At 42.6% G+C, this 17,099-nt stretch overlaps 1 long non-coding RNA gene across 1 annotated transcript; it reads right to left on the reverse strand.

Moving 5' to 3' along the window:
• Positions 1–5,783: 5,783 nt before the first annotated feature.
• On the reverse strand, positions 5,784–12,993 carry LOC131815699 (uncharacterized). Its single transcript, XR_009347819.1, has 3 exons — positions 12,235–12,993; positions 11,869–12,044; positions 5,784–7,524 (listed from the first exon to the last, which is right to left on the reverse strand). It is a non-coding gene; the product is annotated as an uncharacterized LOC131815699 (long non-coding RNA).
• Between the last annotated feature and the right edge of the window lie 4,106 nt (positions 12,994–17,099).

Consider the following 17,099-nt stretch of genomic DNA (forward strand, 5'->3'; position numbering starts at 1 on the left):
ATCCCTGGATATATTATTTTTATGGATTTCTAATTTAATGCAATCTTTGCTCTACTATCTCAGACGCTTTTCTTTTGAAATATGTTAAGACTTACTTTATGGCTCAGCATTTGGTCTATCTTAATGAACATTCTTAGTGTACTGGAAAAAAGGTATGTTTTCCATTTATTGAATGTATAAATGTCAATTATATCAAGGCTCAGATCTTCTGTATCCTTCCCAATCTTTCTTTTGTTTAGTGGTTTTACCAATTTCTGACAGGAGATGTTAATTTCTTCAATATGATAATGAACATGTCAGTTTAACTAGGAAGAGGCAAGAAGAGTCCCTCCTACAAGTCCCAGAAGGAGCCTGCGTCCTTCTGAGAGCATGACACCTTAAATTAGAACCATGAGAGAATGAAATTTTGTTGTTTTGTATCACCTAGTTTGTGGTACTTTATAATGGCAACCCTAGGAAATTAATACAGATACATGCCATTAAGTATTTTATGTATTTCGTATTATTTAAACCCTTTATAATCATGAAAAGTCCCCCTTTGGGGTACCTGGCTGGCTCAGTCAGTAAAGCATATGACTTTTGATCTCGGGGTTGTGGTTTCAAGTCCCTCGTTAGGTGTAGAAATTACTTAAAAGAAAAGTCTTTAAAAAATAAAAAGAGGGGCACCTGGGTGGCTCAGTGGGTTAAAACCTCTGCCTTCGGCTCAGATCATGATCCCAGGGTCCTGGGATCGAGCACCACGTCAAGCTCACATCGGTGTCTCTGCTCAGCAGGGAGCCTGCTTCCTCCTCTCTCTCTGCCTGCCTCTCTGCCTACTTGTGATCTCTATCAAATAAATAAATAAAAATATATTTTTTAAAAAGATCTATTCTGTCTCATAGCAGGAGTCACACCAGATTTATTACCTTACTCTTTCAATAGTGTAGCTTTCTATCCTGTCACTTTCAACTTCTCTGTGTCTTTATGTTTAAAGAGTGTCTCTTTTAGACTGAACATAGTCGGTTCTTGCTTTTTTGTCCACCCTGATAATCTCAACCTTTTAGTTACAGTATTTAGTCCATTTGTAATTAATGTACATATTGCTTTTTTTTAAGATTTTATTTATTTATTTGACAGAGAGAGAGACCACAAGTAGGCAGAAAGGCAGGCAGACGGAGAGGGGGAAGCGCGCTCCCCACTGAGCAGAGAGCCCATTGTGGGGCTTGATCCCAGGACCCTGAGATCACCACCCGAGCTGAAGGCAGAGGCTTAACCACTGAGCCACCCACATGCCCCTAATATATATACTGATTTTTAGGTTTTCCCAACGTCTACTTGCTTTTTAGTTATCTCTTTGGGTTTTTTTCCCTCTTTACCAGTCTTTCTTCACATTGATCAAATATACTATACATTTCAGGGGTGCCTGGAAGGTTCAATCAGTTTAGCATCTGCCTTCCGGTCAGATCATGATCCCGGGGTCCTGGAGTTGAAGCCCACATGAGGCTCCTTGATCAGTGGGGAGTGTGCTTCTACCTTTACCTTTGCTTTTCCCTCCCCACTTGGGCTCTCTCTCTCTCTCTCAAATAAAATCTTCAATATATATATATATGTACTATACATTTCATTTTTGTTTCTTCTTAGCAGCCTTTTACCTATACTTTTTATTTTTCTAGTAGTCTTCTATGTATTACAATATACATTTTTAGCTTATCACAGTCTACTTAGAATTAATATTGCATTAGTAATTCATATAAAATATGAGACTCTTATTACATTAAAATTTAAGTTACCATGGCTTTAGCTATTATCGTTCTTTTGCTGTTGTTGCCATATACATCATATATATTTACATAATAAACCCCACAACTATTGCAAAAGTCATTAAACAAGGAAGTCATTAGGGCGGGATGGCTCTGATGTCTTGGCAGCCAACATTAGCAAGCCAAAACCTATGCTGGAGTCCATTCCTGTAAGTGCTTTTAGGTTAGGAAAGCAAAACTTAAAAACAGTCAGTCAGGAACAGTGAACTAGGCTTTCCCAAATAAGGCAACTGCTTAAGCTATAATTAAATAACACAAACTTTCTCCCAGTTCCTGCCAATAGAGCACCTGTAACCACTTCAGGTCTGGCCACTGCCTGATACAAATCAATGTTTGTTCAAATGAACTCTTCAAAAGTGCAATGTGCCTCAGTTTTTCTTTTAACAGTATTCTATTATTACATTTACTTTAAACAGTCAGTGAACTTCCAAAAAAAATTTTTTTTTAATTAAAGAAAATATGTTTATGTTGGGCTGGCAGGAAAGGGCTACTTAAGATGGCGAAAGTTCCCGCCACAAGACCTAAGCTCGGACAGGAGAACAAAGGCCCAAGCAGGAATCTTGAGACCCTCCCGCTCCGGGTTCCCATGGACCAATGGGACCCTGACAAGCAGGAATCTGAGACCCCTGCCCTGGGCTCCAGTGGACCAATGGGACCCCGACGAGCAGGCGAAATATCCAAATAAGGGAAACTTCCAAAAGACCCCTGAGCTTCCTCCGAGACCCCTTAAAAGCCCCCTCCTCCCTGCCTTGGGCGCTACTTCCGCCACTCTGCTTTCCAGAGTCACAGAACCCTGCCCGAGGGTGCCCACCTCCACCCGGCGCAACTTTCCTGGCTCCCCTTCTCCTGAGCCCTGAAACTTCGCCGGAGAGCGTTTTTAATAAATCTTGCCTTGCACCCACTTTGCCTGGTGTTGTGTTTATCTCGCCGGAAAAAACTTTACAGTTTACATATAAAAAGATAGATAAATTCCCCACATATTTACCAATCCTAGGGCTCTTCCTTTCTTCTTACAGAGAGCAGTTTACTGCAGCCATATCCTGGAGGGCAGACCATCTGGCAATGAATTCTTACAACGTCTGTATCTGAAAATGCCTTTCTTTCATTTCAATTCTAATGGGTAATTTCATAGGATATATAATTCTAAGTTGACTTTCTTTCCTTCCAGCTCTTTATAAAGAGGTCATTCGAGGGGTGCCTGGGGGGCTCAGTTCCTTAAGCAGCTGGCTCTTGATTTCAGCTCAGGTCATGATCACAGGGTCCTGGGATCCATCAAGGCCCATGTTGGGCTCCACACTCAGTGAGGAGTCTGCTGGATCATCATCTCCCTCCTTCTCCCTCTGCCTCTCCCCCTGCTTGCACTCTCTCTCCAAAATAAATATATATATATATATATATATATATATATATATATATATATATTTCTATTGTCTCCTGGATTCCATTTTTCTGATGAGACATTAACTATCATTTGTACTGGTCTTTCTCTGCAGGTATTTTACCTCCTCTAGTGAGGTTTGAGATTATCTCCTTGTAATTTTCAGCATTTTAACTATGTCCTTGGGTGTCTTTTTTTTTTTTTTTTTTAAATCCTGCTCGGAGTTTGCTAGGATTCTTGAATTTGTAACTTGAATGTTTTCTCCAAATTTGGGTAATATTTTGGATTTTGTTTTTTCAACATTTTTGGTCTCATTCTCTCTCTCCAGTTAACTATATGTCAGCTTGCTTGATATTATCCCACAGGTTGCTGCAGTTTTGTTGATCTTTTTTCTTTCTGTTTTTCAAATAAGATAATTCCTACTAGGGCACCTGGGTGGCTCAGGGGGTTAAGCCTCTGACTTCCCGCTCAGGTCATGATCTCAGGATCCTGGGATTGAGTCCTACATCAGGCTCTCTTCTCGGCAGGGAGCCTGCTTCCTCCTCTCTCTCTCTCTCTCTCTCTCTGCTTGCCTCTCTGCCTACTTGTGATCTCTCTGTGTCAAATAAAGTCTTTAAAAAAAAAAAAAAAGAAAGAAAGAAAAGCATTTTAAAAAAATAAAGAGATAATTCCTACTGATCTGATTTCAGGTTTATTCAGTCTTTCTTCCAAAGTCTCCAACTTGCTGTGAATATCCTACAGTTACATTGTAATTTCAGGTATTTATTTTTCCATTCTTGGATTTCCACTTGGTTCTTTTTTTACGGTTTCAGTTGCTTTGCTGAGATTTCCCATCTATCCACCCATTTTGACTATTTTCCTTTAAGTCCTTAAAAATATTAATAATAGCTACTTGAACATCCTTTCTGATAGTTCCAACATTTGGGTGAATTGGGAATCTGTTCTGTTGATTTTTTAATTTGTTTGTTCTTGTACAAAGGTCCTCTGGAATCCACTCCCCCCACCCCACAGCTTCCTTTTCTTCAGTAACCTTCCTAATTTTTAATTTTTCAATATCCCACTAACCCAATCTCTGTCCCCTCCGCTCAGCGAGATAACTCTCCACTTGTGACCAACCTCCCTCCCATACCGCAGTAGAAGTTCAGGGTGACTGTGAGGCTTATGTCACATGTTTCCATTCTCTGCAGGATCAAAGTCCTACAATACTTTTTGCCCAATGCTCGAAAAAAGTTGAGTATTTTATTCAATTTTGTAGTTGTTCGGTGGGTGGGCAGTTCTTGTACTAAGGACTCTGTTATAGCCAAAGGTGGGTGTTATCTGACATCAAATTCTTTCAAAAAACTTTTTTTTTTTAAGATTTTATTTATTTATTTGACAGAGAGAAATCACAAGTAGATGGAGAGGCAGGCAGAGAGAGAGAGAGAGGGAAGCAGGCTCCCTGCCGAGCAGAGAGCCCGATGCGGGACTTGATCCCAGGACCCTGAGATCATGACCTGAGCTGAAGGCAGCGGCTTAACCACTGAGCCACCCAGGCACCCTTTCAAAAAACTTTTTTCTCATGTTTCTGATAATCCTTTTCCTGGTGCCCTGAACTTGGGCTTAGCCCACTATTTAGATACTCTAGTACCACCCTGTCTCCTGTTACTTTTTTTCTTCATTTTATTCTCACTCTTGTCTCCATTTTTGTTTTTTAGGAGACAGAGAGAGAGAGTGAAAGTTGGGGGGGGAGCTGAGGGAGAGAGGAGAATCCCAAGCAGGCTCCATGCTGAGCACAGAGCCCAACACGGGGCTTGACCCACAACCCTGAGATTACAACTTGAGCCAAAATCAAGGGGCAGACATTCAATCAACCGAGTCGCCCAGATGCCCTGAACTCTGCCTCCAATCTTAAAAATGGATTCGGATCAAGGGAATATGAAGATAAGTCACAGGATGGGAGAAAATATGTGCGAAATACATCACTAACAAAAGAATGTTATTCAAGGGGCGCCTGGGTGGCTCAATGGGTTAAAGCCTCTGCCTTTGTCTCAGCTCATGATCTCAGGGTCCTGAGATAGAGCCCCGCATAGGGCTCTCTGCTCAGCAGGGAACCTGCTTCCTCCTCTCTCTCTCTCTGTCTGCCTCTCTTCCTACTTGTGATCTCTGTCAAATAAATAAATAAAATCTTTTAAAAAAATGTTATTCAAAATGTACAAAAAACTCTAGACTTAACAGGGAAAAAAGCTCAAATGAAAAATGGGCAAAAGATCTGAACAGGTACTTCACCAATGAAATTATAGAGGGCAAATAGTTTATGGGCCAATGCTCTACTTTATATGTCCTCAGGGAATTACAAATGAGATCAACAAAGAGATACTATTTTATACCAATTTTGGTATGGCCAAAATATGGAACACTGAGAACAGCTAATGCTGGTGAGGATGTGGAGCAACTGGAACTCTCACTTATTGTCAGAAGGAATGTAAATGGCACAACCACTTGGAAGACAGTTTAGCAGTTTCTTATGAAACTAAATACATTCTAACTGTACCATCCAGCAATTATGCCTCTTGATATTTACCCAAAGCAGTTGAAAACTTATGTCCACATGAAAATCTGCACACAGATATTTATAGCAGTTTTATTTAAACTTGCCAAATCTTGGAAACAACCAAGATATCTTTTAATAGCTGAGTGGGCACATAAACTATGGTACATCTGAACAATGAAGTATTACTCAATGCTAAAAATAAATGAGCCATCGGACCACAAACAGACATGAAGAAACTTAAGTTCCTATTATTAAGTGAAAGAAGCCAATCTGAAGGGGCTACATGTATGATTTCAACTCTATGACATTCTATGGCAAAAATACGGAGACGGTAAAAGATCCCTGGTTGCCAGGGGCGAAGGGATAGGAATGAATGGATAGGCACACACAGAAAATTTTTAGGGCATTGAAATTATTCTGTATAACACTATAATGGTGGGTACATGTTATTGTGTATTTAGGAAAACCCTTAGAGTGTGCTATACCAAGAGTGAATACTAATGGAAATTTCAGACTTTTGGTGATAATGATGTGTTGGTGTGGGTTCGTCAGTTGTGACAATTGGATCACTGCGGTGTGGGGTGTTGATAATGGGGAAAGGAGGTATAGGAACTCTGTACTTTCTGCTCCATTTTGCTGTGAAAACTGCTCCAGAAATAAAGTCTATTTTTAAAAAATGGATTAGGAGTCACCAAACTTGAGTGTTTCCAGAATTTAAATCTATGCTTAAAAGGTGAGAATTCAAATTGTCTATTAGCTATCTTTTTATTACTGTTATTGCTGTGACTATTTGACAAGGGTTCTCAAGATTTTTCTGAAAATGAGGTCCAAAGAAGGTTGGCAAACTGATAGCATGAATGTAATAAGTGTTTGAAATTCCAAGGGTTTTTGTAAGACAGCACTTGTTAGTTTGTTATTGTTGTTTTTAAGATTTTATTTACTTATTTGACAGAAAGAGTGCAAACAGGGAAAGTGGCAGGCAGAGGGAGAGGGAGAAGCAGACTCCCCACCAAGCAGAGAGCCTGATGTGGGTCTTGATCCCAGGACCCTGGAACCATGACCTGAGCCAAGGGCAGACACTTAACAGACTGAACCACCCAGATGCCACAACACAGCACTTGTTTTATAAAAATGGGATGGAAGGGGAGGATATTCTATATGTCATTGTTAAAAATCTTAATATGATCACATACATTTGAATTTATATTGAAGGGAGATAAAACTTTTAAAATATTGCACATTTGCCACTTCCAGTCTGCCAACAGGAGAATGAAGCACAAACAAGTCAGCTGCAAGAGAAAGGGAGCAGGAGACAATAGTTGAAAGACTGCTGCCCCGAGCAACTCCTCAGTCTCACTTTTATTAGAATAGAAAGAATAGCCCACAGAAAAGCTGATGAAGGTCAAACACTAATCACAGGTCTTGTGGACAAACAAGAAGGAAGGTAAAATTTACAGTTAACTAAGCACATTCAAAGGAAAGGACTCGTCTAACTAACAACAGGTGTTTTTGGGAGGAGGAAGGAGCGATAATGGAAAAGGGAAGCAGGGTGTTTCGTTCAGCTCTAAGCGGGCTGGGCGTTCTATACATCGCCCCTTCCCCCAAAGACCTGTGGCCAGCATGTGTTTTTTTTTTTAAGGCCGTATCTAAATGTGCTTGTTAACTAGTAAAACCCCCCAGGGGTTATAGTTTAAGTAACACATTGTTCTGAGGGGCAGTTGCATCTCCCCCTTTTTGTTTGTGAAGAAGTAGAAAAGTTGATTTTGCAGTTCCTTGATTCTTCAGTCCTTGGAGGGATTTTCATGTGCTTCTGAGGACTAAGCATAAAAAGATTATAGCAATAAGAATAATCGATCCACTTATAACGCCGAGATCAGTTTGTTTGATCCAAGTAGAAGGGTTTAAACCAGACAGAATATCATTAATTCTTTGAGTAAAACTCACTCCTGGAACTGATTGTAATGATGAGTGAGTAATACTTAGAATAGTATCTTGAAGTTGTTTAATATCTAAAGTTAGATTATCACCATAATGATTAGTCATATGCCGGCGAATTTTGCTCCAAGATCTTTCTGATTCATTATAGGCATCGGGAGTAACACAGAAAGGAGAAACATTCCAGTCACATAAAATATGAAGTCTAAGTTTTGTATTTTGAAGATCATCTCCTATATGTATCATGGCTGTTTCTAAATCAGAAATACTTTCATCTAATTTTTGATCTACGATCATTTGTTGATTTCAAGCCTTACTAGCATTCCCGTTTCACTTCTGTACAAATAGTGTGGTTTGTACAGTTTGATGCAAGGCTTTTCCTGCAGTGGTAGCTGTAACAGTAATGGCTATAATTCCTAAAAAAGCTGTTATAAGCAACCCAAGAAATCTTTTTGTTCTATGGACCCAGTCTTTCAAAACTGTTAAAAGTATATGTATATCTGGAGAGCTTTCCCAAACACGGTGGTGTTTCACCGGTAACAGGATGCCTATTCTTCTTCTAGTTCTGAGAATGATAGAATTGTCTGTATAAACAGTCTCATCTACACAGGTGAACATTTTACAGTTGAGACAGTCTATTTCTCTATTGCTATGATCAAAAGTCATTTTTTTCAATAGCAAAAACATAGGGATCTCTAACACAAGCTTTTACCCATTCTTTATCCATAAGGAAAAAAGAAAATGCATAGTCATTAGACTGATGAATGTTAAGAGCCGTTCCAAACTCTTACGTGATTTAAAGCAGTGGTGACCTTCCATAAATTCTTTTGTCTTTTATGATAATAAGCAAAAGGAGATGGCATAGAAAGTCCTTGCCCAAGCCAGACCAGAGGTGCATCTCCTAAGGTTAAGGTTTGCAGTAAAATGGGATCATTAAACACTTGCCATTTTAAATTTCAATGAGAGGAGCAGGGTCTCCCAGTGCAATTGGTGACTGCCATCCCCTTAGGGGACCAGTCCCATACAATTCCGTAGGAATCATTAGTAAGAATACTGTGGTGAGAAGCTCGACTATCCTCCCATAAAGGGCGAATTCCCTCATCAGACCATATTTGGGAAGAGGGGTGCTGCTGTGTTATAGCTAGGACCCCGATATTCCTTGGCAAGGAATCCTTTAGAGGAGAGCAAATGTAACTGAGCTTTAGTCAGATAATTATCAGTAGGAAAGTCCACCAACCGTCTTTGATCATCAGGGATTAAGACAACTGGAATGATTGCCGATACATATTGGTCTATTTTGATATCCAAAGGTAAGATTAATATTTGTGCCCTCCTCTAAGGGCAATAGTGGAAATCTAGGATCCAAAATTGCAGGTACCCATTTTGAGGCATTCAAATAAATTGGTATTCTAACTTCTCCCCACTCTACTGGACAGAGCAGGGAAGGATTGGGTATATAAGCCCAACAAGTAAAGTTATGTATTTGTGCATAACATCCAGGAAAAATTAAAGTTACTGTGATTAGAGTCATCATATTACATCAGATGCAGAAACAGTAGTAGTTTTGACATGCTGTAAAACATATACTGTATACAAAGAATCAGATAACAGATTAAATGCAGAATAAACGTCTTGAAACAATGTAATAACCGCCATAAATTCTGATTTTTTGTGCTGAGAGACCAATAGTAGATATGACCTTCGAAGTAGGACCATAATAACAAGCTTTATCTTTGACAGAGCCATCAGAAAAGTAAGTAGGGGCATCTGTTATTGGATTTTTAGAAGTAATTTTGGGAAGTACAAAAGCAGTATGTTTTAAAAAGGAAACAACAGGTAAAGAGGGAGAATGAGAAGAAGTGTTTCCAGCAAAGCCACTAAGGGCAATTTGCCAATTTAAATTATTTTGAAATGCTGTTTCAATTTGTGTCTTATTTAAAGGCAGAACAATAACCTGCGGATGATGCCCCTGTATTGGGCGAATTCTTTTTCTTCCTGATTTGAATAATACTGCCAATATGATCTATATAGGTAGTGAGCATTTTAACAGTATTATTCGGGAGAAAAATCCATTCTACAATTAATTTTTCCTGAATAATTAACCCAGTGGGTGTATGTGGGGTATGGAAAATGAGAAGATCTAACGGTATGTCAGAATTGGCATTCTCTATCCATTTGCATTGAATGAATCTGGCTTTCAACAAATTGTAATTCTTTTAAGGCCTCTTTTGATAGGGTCCTGGGTCTGTTTAAATTAGATCTCCCTTTAAAGAGGCTGTAAAGCATACGTGGGAATTCCAAGTTTAGGTCTTAACCAATTAATGTCTCCCAATAATTTTTGCAAATCATCAAGGCTATAATTTTATCTCTATGGATTTGAACTTTTGGGGGTTTAACTGAGGTCCGGTCCATAATGAACCCCAAATATGAGAAAGGTGTAGTACTTGAATTTTTTTTTGGAGCTATAATTACTTTGTATTTCTCAAATTGCAACTGAAGCGTTCTGAACGCCTCCCGCAATTGCATGTTGTCAGAGGCTGCACATAATATGTCGTCCATGTAATGGGTAAGATACGTCTGCGGAAATTGATCTCTAACCGGCTGTATAACTTTTGACACATACTCCTGACAGACAGTGGGGCTATTCAACATTCCTTGTGGAAGAATTTTCCATTGATACCGTTTGGCTGGTTCTTTTAAATTTACACTAGGAATAGTGAAAGCAAAACGAGGACAGTCTTCCTTAGCAAGTGGTATAATCTAAAGGCAATCCTGTAAATCTGTGATAATTATTGGCCATTCACGCGTAGGACTAGATTAGGTGAAGGCAGTCTGGGTTGGAGAGACCCCATGGGTTGGATAGCAGAATTAACTGCACACAGGTCTGTTAAAAGTCTCCATTTTCCTGATTTTTTTCTTAATAACAAAAACTGGCGAATTCCAAGGACTGTGAGATTCTTCAATATGTCGCTTTTCTATCTGTTCCTCTACTAAGGCTTGCAAAGTAAGTAATTTCTCGTTAAGGGCAGCCATTGCTTGAGCTAACAAATCAGCTTTATAGGTCTCTGTTCGTACTCCTTGGCACAGCTTAATATAATCTGCCAATGCTCTCTTGCCTTTAAAGGGTGCTATCAATTTCTTACAATCAGAATTGGCATTCTCATAAGCCAATAGTTGCAGAATGGTATCCACAGCCTCAAGATTAAATTTCTGTCTTTTGACAGCCTTTTGTAATCTTGCAATAAAATCAGTATAGGGTTCTTTTGGACCTTGTATCACTTTTTGAAAAGAAGAGCACTTCTCTTCTTGGGATTCTATTCTCTCCAAGGCTCTCACACAGCAACACCGGAGCTGCTCAATAGCTCGATCATTCATTAGTGCCTGGTCTTGCACCTGGGTCCATGGCCCAAGACCCATGAGCTATTCCATGGAAATAGGGACATTACGAGCTCTGTTATGGGCAGCTGCTGCTTCTGCATGATCTTGCCACCGTGTTTTAAATTGTAAGAACTCACTTGGAGATGGAACTGTTTTTGCTAACAATGACCAATCGGTCGGAAAAAGTCGATTGCCTTCTGTGATGCCTTGAATGATTCCTGTTGTAAATGGAGAATTAACTCCGTAATATTGTACTGCTTGTTTTAGTTCCTTCAATAATTTGAAGGGGAATGGCTCATGCTTGGCCTCACAGACACCATTAGGGTTGTTAGGATCATGTCCTGGAGGGACATGTTCTGTAATAATAACCGGGAAATTAAAATGCAAGGCATCTAGGTCTCCCGCTCGCTGTGCTTCAAGGAGGCCTTTTTGAATGGCTGATGGCATGTATATTTTTCATCTTTTTCATTAAACGGTGCCTTCTTATAGAATGGTGGAGCTGATGGCGACAGTGCCATTGGCACCTTTTGTTCTGTTATTGGAGGAAGAGGAGGAGACTTCTCCTTTATATATTCCTTTCTGGTGGCCTTAGTAATTTCTTTCTCCTCCCGGATGGCACGTTCAGGTTCCCCTTTTTTAGTTTCTCCTGAACATTCATTATTGCTTTCCGAATCAGGGCTTTGTAAAGGCTCCAGAACAGAGCGAATGAGGGTCCAAGTAGGCCATATAGTAATTGGAATTGGCTTTCCTTTAGTATACGAAGGTTTTAATTTGTGACCTACTCTTCCCCAAGTTTGTAAATCTAAAGTCCCTAATATAGGGAGCCAGGAGCAATGTTCTTTAATTACCTTTAAAAGCTCCATAAGTTGGGGTACCTGGGTGGCTCTGTGGGTTAGGCCGCTGCCTCGCTGCCTTCGGCTCAGGTCATGATCTCAGGGTCCTGGGATCGAGTCCCGCATTGGGCTCTCTGCTGGGCGGCGAGCCTGCTTCTTCCTCTCTCTCTCTGCCTACTTGTGATCTCTCTCTGTCAAATAAATAAATAAAATCTTTAAAAAAAAAAAAAAAACCTTTAGGAGCCGTCTCAGGAAGAAAAGGTTAAGGGCGATAATCCTTCATGCTGTGCTCTCTAGATTCCCCATACCCGGGCGGGCGGTAAGTACCCACAACTCGCCAGCGGGGGAGGGGGTGGGGAGGCACGGCCGTGCAAAACTCACGTTGAGGCTTCTTCTCCTGCTTCGTTTCAAGTCCCTGTTCGGGCGCCACTTGCCGCTTCCAGTCAGCAAACGGGAGAAGAATGAGGCACAACCAAGTCAAGCTGCAGGAGAAAGGGAGCAGGAGACAGCAGCAGAAGAGACTGTTGCCCCCAGCAACTCCTCAGTCTCGCTTTTATTAGATAGACACAATCGCCCGCAGATTAGTCACAGGTCTTGTGGACAAACAAGAAGGAGGGAAAAGTTTGTAGTTATAACCAAGCACATTCAAAGGACTTATCTAACTCACAACAGGCGCTTTGGGGAAGAGGAAGGAGCGATAATGGAAAAGGGAAGCAGGCGGTGTTTCTGTGTTCCGCTCCGCCCTCAGCGGGCCGGGCATCCCCCGCTGCCCCGCTCCAGGGTCGCTCCAGGGTCGTGTACATCGTCCTTTCCCGCAGAGATCTGTGGCCAGCATGTGTTTTTCTTAAGGCCGTATCTAAATGTGCTTGGTAACTAGTAAAATCTTCCAGGGGTTATAGTTTTGTTTTGTTTTTTTTAAAGATTTTATTTATTTATTTGAAAGACAGAGATCACAAGTAGGCAGAGAGGCAGGCAGAGAGAGAGAGGAGGAAGCAGGCTCCCTGCTGAGCAGAGAGCCTGATGCGGGGCTCGATCCCAGGACCCTGAGATCATGACCTGAGCCGAAGGCAGCAGCCCAAACCTCTGAGCCACCCAGGCGCCCCTTCCAGGGGTTATAGTTTGAGTAACACATTATTCTGAGGGGCAGTTGCACACACTGGTCATTATTATAAACAGGTTAAAAAAAAAAAAAAAAAAAAACGGGCTCCTGGGTGGCTCCGTCATTAAGCGCCTGCCTTTGGCTCAGGTCATGATCCCAGGGTCCTGGGATCAAGCCTGCCCCCTATCAGGCTCCCGGCTTGGCAGGAAGCCTGCTTCTCCCTCACCCACTCCCCCTCCTTGTGTTGCTTCTCTCTCTGTGTTCTCTCTCTGCCAAATAAATAAATTAAGTCTTTAAAAAACAACAACAACAAACCACCAGGCTCCTTATTCATGATGCAGAGGAAGAGCAAGTTGTCCTAATTATCTGTCGGAGGGCTGAAAGCACATTCTTTTTTTTTTTTTTTTTTTTAAGATTTTATTTATTTATTTGACAGAGAGAAATCACAAGTAGATGGAGAGGCAGGCAGAGAGAGAGAGAGAGAAGGAAGCAGGCTCCCTGCCGAGCAGAGAGCCTGATGCGGGACTCGATCCCAGGACCCTGAGATCATGACCTGAGCCGAAGGCAGCAGCTTAACCCACTGAGCCACCCAGGTGCCCCTGAAAGCACATTCTTTAACTCACTTGTGTTTCACCTTTTCCCTTTAACAGTGTTTATAAGAACATACTCTGAAAGGATTCAGCTCCAAACCTTTCCCCCATTCCTAATGTGGAATTTGATGTTTGTTTCCTCTTGTTTGTTCCTAACCAGGTGACGGGGACCCAGCAAGCCTGGGTTGCAGAGGAAGCCTCAGCCGGTTGACTGGATGCGGACAGGTCTGGGTGTCCTTTTCACTTCGGACTCCATCTCTTTCTTCCCTGGAATCTTCTGCTGTGGGCAGGTGGTACAGCAAGAGGACAGACTCTGGTGCAGACAACCGGACGTAGACTTCCTGCGCTCACTCGCCGGGTGACCATGGGCAAGCCCCGCACCTCTGTGCCTCGGTTCCCTCCTCTGTAAAAGGGAAATAGAAACAGTACTTCACTTAGTACATAAATGAGTTAACACACGTATACCGCTTAGAAAAACAGCTGGCACAGCTCTTGTTACCATTTCTAGTCGCCAAAGCTTCCTTGCGCTGATCATCTCATCTCCAGTGGGGGTCTCCGTCTGGGGCGGTGCTCCTGCAGGGCTGGGATGGTGACCAGTCCAACACGGTGCTGGGGCTGCTCAGGACTGCTCAGGCAATGCTGCCTCCATTTTCGGCTCCCACCCTGAACTAGCTGCTGTGTCCTGAAACCCTGGTGTGCTCAACCAGCTTGCTTTACCTGTATTCTGAGACTTTGATCCCTCCGGCTTTGGTGCAGCCAGAAGCTAGGTGGTTGGTTGCCTCTGGCTACTCAGAGCATTATTTGCTTATCCCAGTGTGCCTGCAAATATTTTCCATGCGTGCTCTGATAGGAAAAATGTCAGGAAGCGCTACTTACAGCACTCAACTGAATGTTAGTCCTGATCAAAATAAAACCTTTAAGGGTGCTTGGTGGCCCAAGCATCTGACTCTTGGTTTCAAACTCAGGTCATGCTCTCAGGATGGTGAGATTGAGCCCTGCATCAGGCTCTGTACTCAGCGGGGGTCTGCTTGTCTCCCTCTGCTCCTCCCCCTGGCTCGCTCTCTCTCTCAAATAAATTAATTTAAAAACATTTTTAAATAATAAAAACAGTATGAAACCTTTATCCTTCTGAGACCCCCTGAGCCGGCTCCTTGTTGGAGCAGCTGTGTCACTCCCTTTTCCCTCTACAGTGAAAGAGAATCTCAGGTTTGCCAGGTCAGCCCCCAAGAAAAACCTCATGGAGACCAGGTTTAGTCAAGCAGGAGTAACTGTTATTAGTCTGATGAGCAGGAAGCTGCGCCAGCGTCCCAGTTGTGTCCTCCCCTAACTCAGCGTGTCCCAGAACTTCATGTGCACATGTCACGTGGGGTTCTGTTAATACGTCCTCCAATCCAGCAGGTCTGGTGGGCTTGGGACCCTGTTTTCCTAACCAGCTCCCAGGAAGTGGAGGCTGCTTATTGGCAGACCCACGGGAGCAGCAAGGTCCTGGTCCAGCCGGCCCTGCGCCTTCCCTTAAGGCTCAACCAGGTTTCCTTGGCAGACAGCACAGCGGCCAACGGGCTGGCATGTGCCATTGACCTTGAGGGTGTATCTCAGCGAAGCTGACCAGTTTCAGCAGAAATATGCAATACAACCTGTGCCCCAGCCTTTAGACTCTCTCATGGTTGGTTGGTCCAAAATCAATCAATCAGTCAATTAATCATATATTACCTTGTAGCCACATTTGTATATAGTAAAACCCTATAAATGGTGTCCCCAAATCCAGCTGTTTGACACAAGGGGTTGTATTGCTGCAAGGTTAACAAGATGACAAGGAACAGGAGTCAATCACCAGTCTCAACAGAGCCCGGGTGCATTTTTCTCAGGTTTCATTGTACTGGTTCTGCTGTAATCCCTCACTATTCACCTCCAAATGACTTTTCCTCCTGTTGGTTGGGGAGGAAAAGAAACAGACATAAATGAACAAACAAACTAAGCACAATCCTGAGGTGTTTTCTTAATATTGATTCTTTGAAAGTGGGGATTGTGTGTCTAAGTAGCTAAAGCCAGGGGGGCAAACTATACTACTCGAGCATAAGGATAAGCCCAAGAGTTTGGAGATAATGGATGGACAAAGTCAGAGCAGAAATCTCCCAAGCCTTCTGGAATAAAAGCATCACTAATCGGAATTAGGTGACTCACTTCCTCCCACCTAAAGATGTAATTAAGGGGGTGCCCCGTGGCTCAGTTGGTTGAGATTCAGACTCCTGGTTTCCGCTCAGGTCATGATCTCAGGGTCCCGGGATTGAGCCTCCCCCCTACCCTACAGGGCCTTGGCGCCCAGTGGGGAGTCTGCTTAACCCTCTCCCTCTCTGTCTGCCCCTCCCCCTGCTCTCTCAAATAAATAAATAAAATATTTAAAACATAAAATAAAATAAAGATGTAATTAAGGAACGTCTAAACATGGCAGCTGTAATATGAACGATGGCGCAAGTTGCTTCTAACAGATAAAAATAAAATTTAAACATTAAGATAAATTCAAAAGAAGGAGATTCCAAATTCTGCCCAAAATTCAGAGTCGGACCTCGGGCACGCCCCATAACGGGAACATGAATAAATGACAGCTAATGTCTCAACAGGCACCTACTGTGTTCCTGGTCATGCCCTAAATGCTTCCCATGAGCTGTTCTCTCCTGCGGGCCTGGCCACACTCCCCTGGGCAAGCACCGTGCAGAGGAGGCTGAGGTTGACAGAGGCTACTGGGCTGGCTGAAGGCCGAGTGACCACAAAGAGAGAGAGAGAGAGAGAATCTGTAACTGGTTGGAGCCCACATTCTAACCCCATACTGCCTCTGCTGTGTCACTCCCTCTGGCTCTACTGTCGGTGTAAAAAAGAGATTCAGAGGGCGCCTGGGTCGTTCAGTCCATTAAGAGGCCCAACCGACACTGGATTGCTGCTCAGGTCATGATCTTGGGGTCATGAGACCAAGCTTCCTGTCAGGCTCCAAGCCCAGCCCAGCACGGAACCTGCCTGAGATTCTCCCTCTCCCTTTGCCCCTCCCCTGCTAAAATCAATCAGTATTTTTAAAAAGGGGGGTTGCAAGCAGGGAGTGGGGTTTGGGCTTCATTATTCTGAGGGTGCCTTGGGCTTTAACATCGTATGACCTCCAGTGCCCCAAGACTGGGTGCTCAGGTGCCAGTAAGCACCCATGGTTTTGATTCATGGTTCTAACCAGAGCTTTAAATGCCCTCAAGTCCTTTGTCATAGCTGCCACACTCCCTTGGGTACACCTGGATTGCTGGAACAGCCGGGTGCTGTCACTACATTCTTGTTGATGCAAGAACATTTTCCAGCAGGGTGCAGAGTTTTTAGGCATGCTTAGCAGATCCTTTTGACTGAATCGACACTGCCTTTGCAGTGAACCAAGTCTACCAACAAGGTGATCGCATGCTAATACTCAGTTGTGACTTTTCTTTCTGAATGTTAATGAGTTGGTGTTTATTAATTAGCCTCTCTTGAGTCTAATTAGAGGCTTAAGAGTGGGCCAAGCCTTCCTGAATGGTGTCACATTTCCCAAA

This window comes from Mustela lutreola, chromosome 15 (genome assembly GCF_030435805.1).
Source record: "Mustela lutreola isolate mMusLut2 chromosome 15, mMusLut2.pri, whole genome shotgun sequence".
Classification (NCBI taxonomy): Eukaryota; Metazoa; Chordata; class Mammalia; order Carnivora; family Mustelidae; genus Mustela; species Mustela lutreola.